The following is a 10,648-nucleotide window of genomic DNA, read 5'->3' on the forward strand; positions in this document are numbered from 1 at the left end:
AGTGGATAAACAAACTGGCACATCTGTGCAGTGAAATACAGCTCAGCTGTAAAAAGGAATGAAAGGGAGAAAAAAGGAATGAACAATTAATATACACAGAAACTTGGGTTGATCTCAAAGACATTATTCTGAGAAAAAGCCAGTCTCAAGGTTATATAAAGTATAATTACATTTATTATCACATTCTCAAAAAGCCAAAGCCTTATTGTTGCAGAACAGGTGAGTGGTTGCCAGGGGCTGAGGTGGGAGACTGTGTGACTCCAGAGGGGCAGCACTTGGGAGTTTTGGGAGTGGTGGAACTGTTCTCTATCCTGGTTTTGGTGGAGCTGAATCTCCACTTGTTAAAACTCAACTGAGTTAATTTTACTGTGTGTTAATTTTTAAAAGAAGTTCATCCAGCAAAGGTATGCAAAAGTCATCCTTTCTTTACAAGATTTTCTTCATTTGTGCTCTTCTTGCTGGTGTTGCATCCAGGTTCAGCACTTGAAACAGGCAAGGCAGGGGGCCGAGGAGCAGAGCCACAAGCTGCAGCAGGAGCTTGGCAGGAGGATCGGTGCCCTGCAGCTGCAGCTCTCCCAGCTGCATGAGCAATGGTAGGAACCTTGCAGTGAGCCTAGGCTGCGGCGTGGCTCAGGAGGGCCTGGGAAGAATTGGGGCAGGTAGTATCCTGCTTCAGCATTCACCCCTGCAGGTTTAGTGTGTTATTCCTAGGGAGCTCCCTCCTCACAGGGCTCCTCACATGGTCGCACTAGCCTCCAGGAGGTCTGGCCACTCTCAGACCATGGTCCCAGGTTGTAGCCTTTATCATCCTTGACCAGCCCTTTCCAAAAAGACAACTTTGTCAGTGTTGAGCAGAAAGCCATCTTTCACCTATCCTTTGCTGATGTAAGCTTCATATAATTTTACACACATTTCATCGATAGATTTTTTAACAGTCTCACTCTGTCATCCAGGCTGGAGTGCAGTGGTGCAGCCTCTGCGCCTGCAACATCCACCTCCCAGGCTCAAACAATTATTGTGCCTCAGCCTCATGAGTAGCTAGGCCTACAGGTGCAAACCAACACACCCAGCTAATTTTTGTGTTTTTAGTAGTGACAGGTTTTGCCATGTTGGCCAGGCTGGTCACAATCTTCTGGCCTCAAGTGATCTACCCATCTCGGCCTCAAAAACTGCTGGGATTACAGGCATCAGCCACTGCCTGGCCTATAGATTTTTTGAGATGGTATAAATGCCAAGCTAAAAGCCTGATGTCAAGAGAAGAGACAGAGTCATCTTTATTCCCACAAAGAGAGAGAAGACTCCAGGGGTTCCAGCAGTGCCCCCAGGGCCACACAGCTGGTACAAGGGAGGAGTCGGGTTCAGACTGAGGCTGACTCCTGGCCTCCCTCCAGGATCCTCCATTGTCAGCCTGGCCACAGGATATAGAAAGCAGAATGAGGCTGGGTGCAGTGGCTCACACCTGTAATTCCAACACTTTGGAAGGCTGAGGCGGGTAGATCACAAGGCAGGCAGGAGTTGGACATCAGCCTGGCCAACATGGTGAAACACTCGTCTCTACTAAAAATACAAAAAATTAGCCAGATGTGGCAGCAGGTGCTTGTAATCCCAGCTACTTGGGAGGCTGAAGCAGGAGAATCGCTTGAACCCAGGAGGGTTGCAGTGAGCCAAGATCATGCCACTACACTCCACACTCCAGCCTGGGCAACAGAGCACATCTAAAAAAAAAAAAAAAGAAAAGAAAGAAAGCAGAATGAATTGGCCAGTGCAGTGGCTCATGCCTGTAATCCCCATACCTTGGGTAGCCAGAGTGGGAGGATCACTTGAGCCCAAGAGGTTGAGGCTACAGGGAGTTGAGTTTGCACCACTGCTCTCCAGCTGGGGTGACAGAGCTAGACCCTGTCTCAAAAAAAGAAAGAAAAAATTTTGAACTTTCTTTCTTCAGATCTCTATATCAGGGAAGTGTTCTGCTTATGTGGTTCTAAGTGTTCTAGAGCTATCTTTCTTCTCTCCTGCGTAAGTGTCCATTGTGTCCCTATAGGCTTTTCTCTCCCTGGTTTCTGCTTTTTTTTTTTTTTTTTTTTTTTTTTGTGGAAGGTAGGTGACCTTGGGGAAGAGGGAAGACTTGCCGAAGGGTTTAGATGTTCAAGTGGCAATTCAGATAGTTCTCTGTTTCCTAGATAGTAAATTGGGTTGTGAATCTTCCATGAAAATCTCCCTCTGGGACTAAGTCAAGTTCATTTTAGGAAAACACCTCAAGCCTAGAGAAAGAATTGAAATCAGAAAAAGAGCAAAGACAAGCTCTTTAGTGCGAATTACAACACGAGAAAGACACTTCCTCTCTACTCAGAACAGAGCTACAACAATGGAAGGATTGAAAAAGGTGAGGTGGGCCAGCCAGGGAGAGGAGAGCCTCCGGCAGCCCTTAGAAGCCCCTCCCATGCTCCTGGTAGGCTCCTCTCCCTGCCCCCTTTGTGTGGGAGCCAGGCAGCTCCGGGGTGTGGGGAGGCTGTTCCTTGCCTAGGGAGCTCCTGTTTTAGGAGCTTAAGGCAAAGACAAAGCATAAGCCACTAAGCCTGCTGGCCAGCTCAGATAAAGGTGAGTGCCATGAAGAGAATAAAGCAGAACAGTGTCCTTGGTCACCTGTGTGCAGAGGTCTGGGGAGGGAGCGATCGGTGAGCAGAGGCTCCAGTGAGTGATGCCCTGCAAAGTACCTCTGGGGCAGAGACTGCAGGAGCAGACAGGAGTGTGGGGAACAAAGGGGAGGCCTCAGGTGGCAGGCAGGAGGGATCCCTTCATGGGCCCTGTGAGCCAGGGGAGGGATGTGAGTTTTATTCTGAGCATGGTGGGAAGTTGCTGGGGGGACAGGATCCATTTCATTCGTGAACAGTTATTGGCTACTGTGTGGAGAGTGGATGGTAGGCTTGCAGGAGAGGAAGCTGGGAGGAACCAGTAAACATCTTCGATCACATGCCAGTCCTCACCTCAGCCACTCTGCCCAGGGTCAGTTCATCCCTGGGAAGCAGACTGACCCCACCCTCCACTTCCTCAACATCGCCTCAGTCCCCTGGAACACCCTCTCACTTGGAGGCATGTCCTGGATGCTGTGGGCTTCAGAGGGCGAGAGAAGTAGGGTCCAGCAGGCCTTCACTGTCTGGCTGTGGAGCTAGACCTCCCAGGAAACTCCGGGGCAGTGTGAAACATTTGCCCTAATATAAAATCATTGGCTGTCTTTCCAGAGGGAAAGAGGCTCTGTGATTCTGGACAGAGCTGACTGTAGCCCAGGGCACTATGGGGGGCTCCTCTCTTGTGGGCATGGGGTGCCCTCTTCTCAGGTCCCTGCAGTGCTGAGTGCTGCAGCACAACTGAGCACAAACTGAACTCTCAGTACCTTCCCAGGAGGGGCCTTCAGGGCTGGGGTGACTTCTGGACCTAGATGTTGTTGCATTGAACATGGTAATGGACACCACTGCACAAGTCGAGTGAGTCAGGAAAGGCCCTTTTGATTTCTAGTGGAAAGTGCCTGGAGTTGGTGGGTTAGGGAGAGCTTCCTCAAGAGCCATGTCAGACTTGGAGAGTGAAAGGGAGGAAGAGGAGGGCAGAAGAGGACTTTTAGAAAGTTCTGCCTCATCCCAGGGCATACATCCTTTATTCTGCTTCAAAATGCTTCAGTCAAAAGATTTGAATTACGCAATTACAGCCTGCCCCAACAATAGGAACAGAAAAATATCTAATATCCCCAGTGAAGCCCCAGCATGCCTCATGAGTGTGTTCACAGAAGCAGAAGCTGCAGCACAGGGTGTGCGGGGAGCCACCCACTGCTCACGCCTAAGCTCCACCATTGCTCTCCATGGTCCCAGAAATCCCAGTTACTTTCTGGGTCTCCGTCCTGGCCTTATCAGCCTGGCTCAAGGTGCCTTGACCCCAGTTGTCAGTGCCATTGTCCCTGGGGAGCTGCTACCCTGCAGGGCTCCTCACATGGTCCAGCCAGCCTCTGGGTGTTCTAGCCATGAAATGAGGCCCAGATCACTGTCTTCATCACCCTTCACCAGTGCTTTCCAAAAAAGCAGCTTTTTGAGAGTTGAACAGAAAACCACCTTTCAAACTAGTCTTTGCTGATGCAAGCTTTGTATAATTTTGTGTATGGGTTCTCTATAGATTTTTTGAGATGCTGATCTGTTTTGTAAAAAGTTTTAAAAAGAAGCTCAAATAGGTGAAGCCTCATTTGCCCTGTGAGGGTAACTTTTTTTTTTTTTTTTTTGAGATGGAGTCTTGCTCTGTTGCCCAGGCTGGAGTGCAATGGCACAATCTCAGCTCACTGCAACCTTTACCTCTCCAGTTCAAGCAATTCTCACGCTGCAGCCTCCCAAGTAGCTGGGATTACAGGCATGTGCCACCATGCCCTGCTAATTTTTGTATTTTTAGTAGAGGAGAAATTTCACCATGTTGGCCAGACTGGTCTCTAATGCTTGACCTCAGGTGATCCACCCACTTCAACCTCCCACAGTGCTAGGATTACAGGCATGAGCCACCATTCCCAGCCAAGGGTAACTTCTTTTTTCCTTTTTCTTTTTTTGTGATGGAATCTCAGGTTATTGCCCAGGCTGGAGTGCAGTGGCATGATCTCAGCTCACCACAATCTCTGCCTACCAGGTTCCAGTGATTCTCTTGCCTCAGCCTCCCAAGTAGCTGGGATTACTGGCATATGCCACCATGCCTAGCTAATTTTTTTGCATTTTTAGTAGAAATTGGGTTTCAATATGTTGGCCAGGCTGGCCTTGAACTCCTGACCTCAGGTCATCCACCCTCCTTGGCCTCCCAAAGTGCTGGGATTACAGCCTTGAGCCACTCCCAGCCCTGAGGGTAACTATTTTTAATGTGGCTGATGAATGTAGCTATCCTGTCCCATGTCTCTGTCCCAGCTGCAGCATTCTGGAGTGCTTCCCTTCCAGCTCCACAGTGTCAAGAGTAAGCTAGCAAGAAATAATCATGAAGCACATTAATATAGGACTGAATTTTGCTCTTTTTTTGTTTGTTTTGTTTTGTTTTTGAGATGGAGTCTTGCTCTGCTGCCCAGGCTGAACTGCAGTAGCAGGATCTTGGCTCACTGCAACTTCCACCTCCCAGGTTCAAGCGATTCTCTTGCCTTAGCCTCCCAAGCAGCTGGGATTACAGGTGCCCACCATCACTGCTAGTTAATTTGTTTTGTAGAGACAGGGTTTTACACTGTTGTCCAGGTTGGCCTTGAACTCCTGACCTTAGGTGATCTGCCCACCTTGGCCTCTCAAAGTGCTGGGAGTACAGGCCATGAGCCACTGTGCTCAGCTGTCTTTTGCTCTTGAAAAGCGTTCTGATCTGCTTGTTGCTCTGTTTGCTAAATCTTAAAAAAAAAAAAAAGCCAGGTACAGCATCTCATGCCTGTAATCCCAGCACTTTGGGAGGCTGAAGCAGGTGGATCACGAGGTCAGGAGATCGAGATCATCCTGGCAAACATGGTGAAAATCCTGCCTCTACTAAAAATAACAAAAAATTAGCAGGGCATGGTGGCACATACCTGTAGTCCTAGCTACTTAGGAGGCTGAGCCAGGAGAATTGCTTGAACCCAGGAGGCGGAGATTGCAGTGAGCCATCGCACCACTGCACTACCAGCCTGGGCAACAATGCATGACTCCATCTAAAAAAAAAAACCAAAAAATATTACTTGTAATCCTCTGTCCAGCAGCATCTGGTTGGTTTGTTCATTTTAGGAGTTGTGGGAGCTTCAGGACGAGAAGGCAGAGCTGCAGAAGATCTGCGAGGAGCAGGAACAAGCCCTCCAGGAAATGGGCCTGAACCTCAGCCAGTAAGAATCCCACTCCCCTCATCTGCCTCTGCAGGCATGCCAGTCTACCCACCACATCCCTCAGGCTCCAAACCTACCTCCTTTTGGCAAAAGGAGGGTGGGCTGTTTAGGAGCCCTATCTGCTGTTCACCAATGAGATTTTAGCAAGCTAAACCTCAGAGGGACCCAGCACTGATTTCTGCTAACCACATGGGGATGTTAGTCAGCTCTTAGTTAATTCATTGAGCACATTCATTCCTAGTGACCAGGACACTCCTGTTCCTCAGCTTCATATCCAGGGCCTTAGGGAACAGATAGGTAATAAGAGCATTGCTTGATCGACCTACAGTCAGGCCAGAGGGAGCATGGCTTGTTTGAGAATGGAAGCCCGGCATGGTGGTGTTGTACTCACTGGCTTTGTGCAGCACAGCCCAGCCCCCTTCCTTTCTGGGAACTGGCCATTGCATCTGCCAGAGTCTGTCTGTCTGCTGCCGGTGCTAGTAGTTCTGCTCCCCTCTGACTTGACAGCTCTCCTCTTTGATGTCCCAGCCTGGACACATTGCTGTGGATACCTGGGCCTTGGGGTAGATCACACTGCAGATGGTGGAACTTGTCCATTTGTGTGATGATTGCATTTTCAACAGAATGGGTGGCTTTTTTCCCTCAAGTCAGGACTCATGGTTGCAAGTAACAGAAATCCAACTCAAAGTGGCTTAAGCAAAAGAAGCCATCAGGAATCAGTCTCTGTCTCCTGTCTACCTCTGCTGTCCCTGTCTACCTCACAGGTGGGTCTGGGCCCTGCAGGGCCAAAACAATACCCAGCAGGGCCATGTATCACAGGAGCAAAGTCTCCCCTTCTGCATTGCTCCCAAGATCACCTGAGGTTGATTCTCTGCTCCCCTGAGTACCTGTGTCTGACATAAGCAACGTGACCAAGGAGATGAGCTCATGACCTCAGCACAGCCTGGGCTCAGGTCAAGCACTGCATATATGTGACCAGAAAAGGTCCACACATGGAGACCAAAATGAGAATCAACTCGAAGCACACTAGTGTATAGATATGTGCAGCCTTAGAATTTTTCTCGCAGTTTAGAAATATGGAGAGTCTAGTACTATTAAGAAAATGGGCTGGGCACAGTGGCTCACACCTGTAATCCCAGCACTTTGGGAGGCCAAGGTGGGCAGATCACAAGGTCAGGAGTTTAAGACCAGCCTGGCCACCATGGTGAAACCCCATCTCTACTAAAAACACAAAAATTAGTTGGGTGTGGTGGTTCACACCTGTAATCCCAGCTACTTGGGAGGCTAAGGCAGAGAATTGCTTGAACCCAGGAGGCAGAGGTTGCAGCGAGCTAATATTGTACCACTGCACTCCAGCCTGGGCAACACAGTGAGACTGTCTAAAAATAGAAAAAGAGAAGGAGAGAAGGAGGAAAAGAAGGAAAGAAAGAAAGAAAGAAAGAAAGAAAGAGAGAAAGAGAGAGAGAAAGAAAGAAAGAGAGAGAGAGAAAGAGAGAAAGAAAGAAAGAAAGAAAGAAAGAGGTAGAGAAAGAAAGAAAGAAAGAGAAATAAATAAATAAAGAAAGAAAGATAGAGGTAGAGAAAGAAAGAAAGAAAGAGAGAGAAATAAAGAAAGAAAAAGAAAGAAAAAGAAAGAAAGACAGAAAGAAAGATAGGGGAAGAAGGAAAATAAGCCAGGCATGGTGGCTCATGCCTGTAATCCCAGCACTTTGGAAAATTGAGGCAGGAGAATCACTTGAGCCCAGGAGTTTGAGACTAGCCTGGCCAACATGGTGAAACCACAACTCTACAAAAAATACAAAAATTAGCCAGGCGTGGTGATGTGCTCCCGTAGTCCCAGTTTCTCAGGAGGCTGAGGCAGAAGGATTGCTTTAGCCTGGCAGGTTGAGGCTACAATAAGCCATGATTGTGCCACTGCATTCCATCTGGGTAACAGAGTAAGACCCTGTCACCTAAATAAATAAATAAATAAATAAAACTAAACCAAACAAAAATCATGATTCCCACAAGCCTTAGAAATGTACCAGCTTGGCTGGGTGCAGTGGCTCAAGCCTGTAATCCCAGCACTTTGGGAGGCCAAGGAGGGCAGATGACCTGAGGTTAGGAGTTCAAAACCAGCCTGGCTAACATGGTGAAATCCCGTCTCTACTGAAAATACAAAAGTTAGCTGGGCATAGTGGTGGGCACCTGTAATCCCAGCTACTCGGGATACTGAGGTGAAAGAATTGCCTGAACCTGGGAGGCAGAGGTTGCAGTGAGCCAATACATGCCACTGTACTCCAGGCTGGGCAACAGAGCAAGACTCCATCTCAAAAAAAGAAAAAAAGAAAAGAAAGAAAGAAATGCTCCAGCTTAGTAACACACACCCCCAAGAGACAGCACCCAATATGATCTCAAAAAATAACTTGGGCATTAGCCTGATGCCCATTTTCCCTACTGGAATCTCTAACATTGGGTTAGAGAGGGTCAGTGCCCATGTGCTGCCCCCATGATGGACTGTCCCAGTGTCTGAGCCAGTGTGAGTGTGAGCAGCAATGGGCTCCACGGACACACATGCATGGTTATGGAAAAGAGAGTGGAAGGACAAATAGCAGGTGCTAAATAGAGACTATCTTTAAATGGGAGGAAAACTGAGTATTTTATGGTCCTAAAGACAAATTGTTAGTGAATAAATAGAATATTTTGGTTAGAATTCAGTCTTCTCTTCAAGGAAAATTTGCTTCTTATTAGGTAGAAAATTTCTAAAAGGGATGATATTCACAGCAGCAGCACCACAGGTGGATTCAAGGGAGGAAATGACCTTGGAAGGAATCAGGAAGGCAGGAGCCCTGAGAGGCTGCAAAAACACACAGCCTGCCCTGGGCAGTGTGTCCTGTTCAAGATGGGCTTTTTCATATTGATGAGGAAGCCTGGCGCTAGAAAGCCTTTCCTCCCTGCTCCTCCCCAGCACCTGCTGCCCTCCGCCCACACCCACACAAGCAGTGGCCCTGCATTATTGATGAGCAACACTGCCGTGATGCTGGCAATCACTCCGTGTCCTCCTAGTTCCCACTGAGGATCCCCAGGAAGACCTCACCAATGAGCTCAGATGAGGCTGCCTCATGGCATTTGAAGGTCAGGCCATCTGGTTTTGTCTGAGAAAATGTTACTTTCTTAGCTTTAACTTATTGAATTAAAATAAGATATGATTGTATATATCATAGGTGACTTATACCGGGTCCTTGTGGGGGGAATTCTGAGTGAGAATCTGTTTCCCACTGAGGCTTGATTTTAGGCAGGAGAAAGTGAGAGCATCAGCCATGCAATGAGAGGCTTTTTCCTCCACAGCTTGATTCTCTCCTTGGGGCAAAATCACTTCAGTGCCAATCCACATGACCTTGAGAGGAAACACCCTCCAGAAAAACTTTTTGAGTCAGTTTGTCCTGTTCTTCTTTTGTGTTCCTTTGACTTGAACACTGTTTCCCATCTGGTCTTCTAATGTCACCATGTGAAGAAAAGACCTGTGCACTCAGAACGCAGGATGGTCTGAAGCTCACGGTGTTTTTCTTTCTCTCAATACAGGCAGAGGAGCCCACCAAGGAAAAAGGTGTGTATCCTGAAGCACTCCTTTGCTAAGGAAATATCTTCAGTGTGGCAAATGGTGGCAATTCCTACCTTTTTTTCTCCTAGCTCCCACTGAGGATCACCTGGAAGACCTCTGCTATCTCTGTTCACTGGAAACCATGCCTCCTGGGGAGCCACTTTTGCAGGAGAACTACTTTGGTTTGAGCTTCCTGACAGACATGAGGTTTAGACAGTTTGGTGTAAAAACAGTGAGTCCATCCAGTAAAGAATCATGACCATCCCCTCCAGTCCCTGGAGGCAGAATTGCCATTTAGTTGGAATAGGGTGGTGTGCATCAGGGTGGGGAGGTATGGAGGAGAGAGTTGTGTGGAGTGATTGGGAATGTCTTTGGGCGTGTATGTACACTTACCCAGAAAATTCAGAAACACTTTCTAAAACATTGTATCACTACTGCACACTTCACATAAATTAACCCTTTCATCCTCCACCACAGCTGTACCTGAAGGTAAAGTTTTATATCCTCACTCCTCAGGTAGAAAGGGTGCAGACATAAATTTCCCAGGCTCTCAATCTCCTAAATGGAAGAGGCAAATGTGAACTCATGAATGGGTGGAGGATTGATGCAGTGGGTTACTATTGCACATTCACCAGGCAGCCCTGGTATGCTCCTCGTTATGCTAGGGAGTTCTGGCGTCTATGTGTGCATGTGGAAATATGATAGCCTAGAGAGGTCCCAAACACTGTTGTCATTGTAGGGAGATCTCAAAGATTGCCTAGCCCAGGGCAGGAATAGGTACATTTCACACTGGGCTTTGGTGTGGTCATACATGTGAAACATACTGCAAGCTCACAGGACTTTGGGAGTAGTGGTAGTGTTATTTCTCAGCTCATGGTCAAAAGCTGGGAATAATCAGGGACATACTCTATTGTGTTTAATAACAAGATCATCACAAGCCTTAGAAATGCTCCAGTTGAGACGAGACAGAATTTGAGTCATCCCACAGTGGATGGACAGAAGCAGGAGAATGGGTCATGCTGCTTGGTGAGGGAATGAGATAGCCAGGTGCTGAGCTGGGGTCCTAGTTAAATTGCCAATGTGCATATTTATGTTCTCTGTCTAACCCAAGTAATACTTGATTTTAGTCCTGTCCAAAAAGGCCTGTTTAATTTCAATTTCTGAAAGATACTGGGAAAAATTAATAGGTTTAAAAATGGAATAAAATTGAATTCTGTATTATTAAAAAA

At 47.5% G+C, this 10,648-nt stretch overlaps 1 long non-coding RNA gene across 1 annotated transcript; it reads left to right on the forward strand.

Annotated features, from left to right (window-relative positions):
- Nucleotides 1-2,292: 2,292 nt before the first annotated feature.
- Nucleotides 2,293-5,797, forward strand: LOC116547133. Its single transcript, XR_004266947.1, has 2 exons — nucleotides 2,293-2,380; nucleotides 5,745-5,797. It is a non-coding gene; the product is annotated as an uncharacterized LOC116547133 (long non-coding RNA).
- Nucleotides 5,798-10,648: the final 4,851 nt, after the last annotated feature.

This window comes from Sapajus apella, unplaced genomic scaffold (genome assembly GCF_009761245.1).
Source record: "Sapajus apella isolate SASKATOON/1434 unplaced genomic scaffold, GSC_monkey_1.0 scaffold2174, whole genome shotgun sequence".
NCBI classification, from domain to species: Eukaryota; Metazoa; Chordata; class Mammalia; order Primates; family Cebidae; genus Sapajus; species Sapajus apella.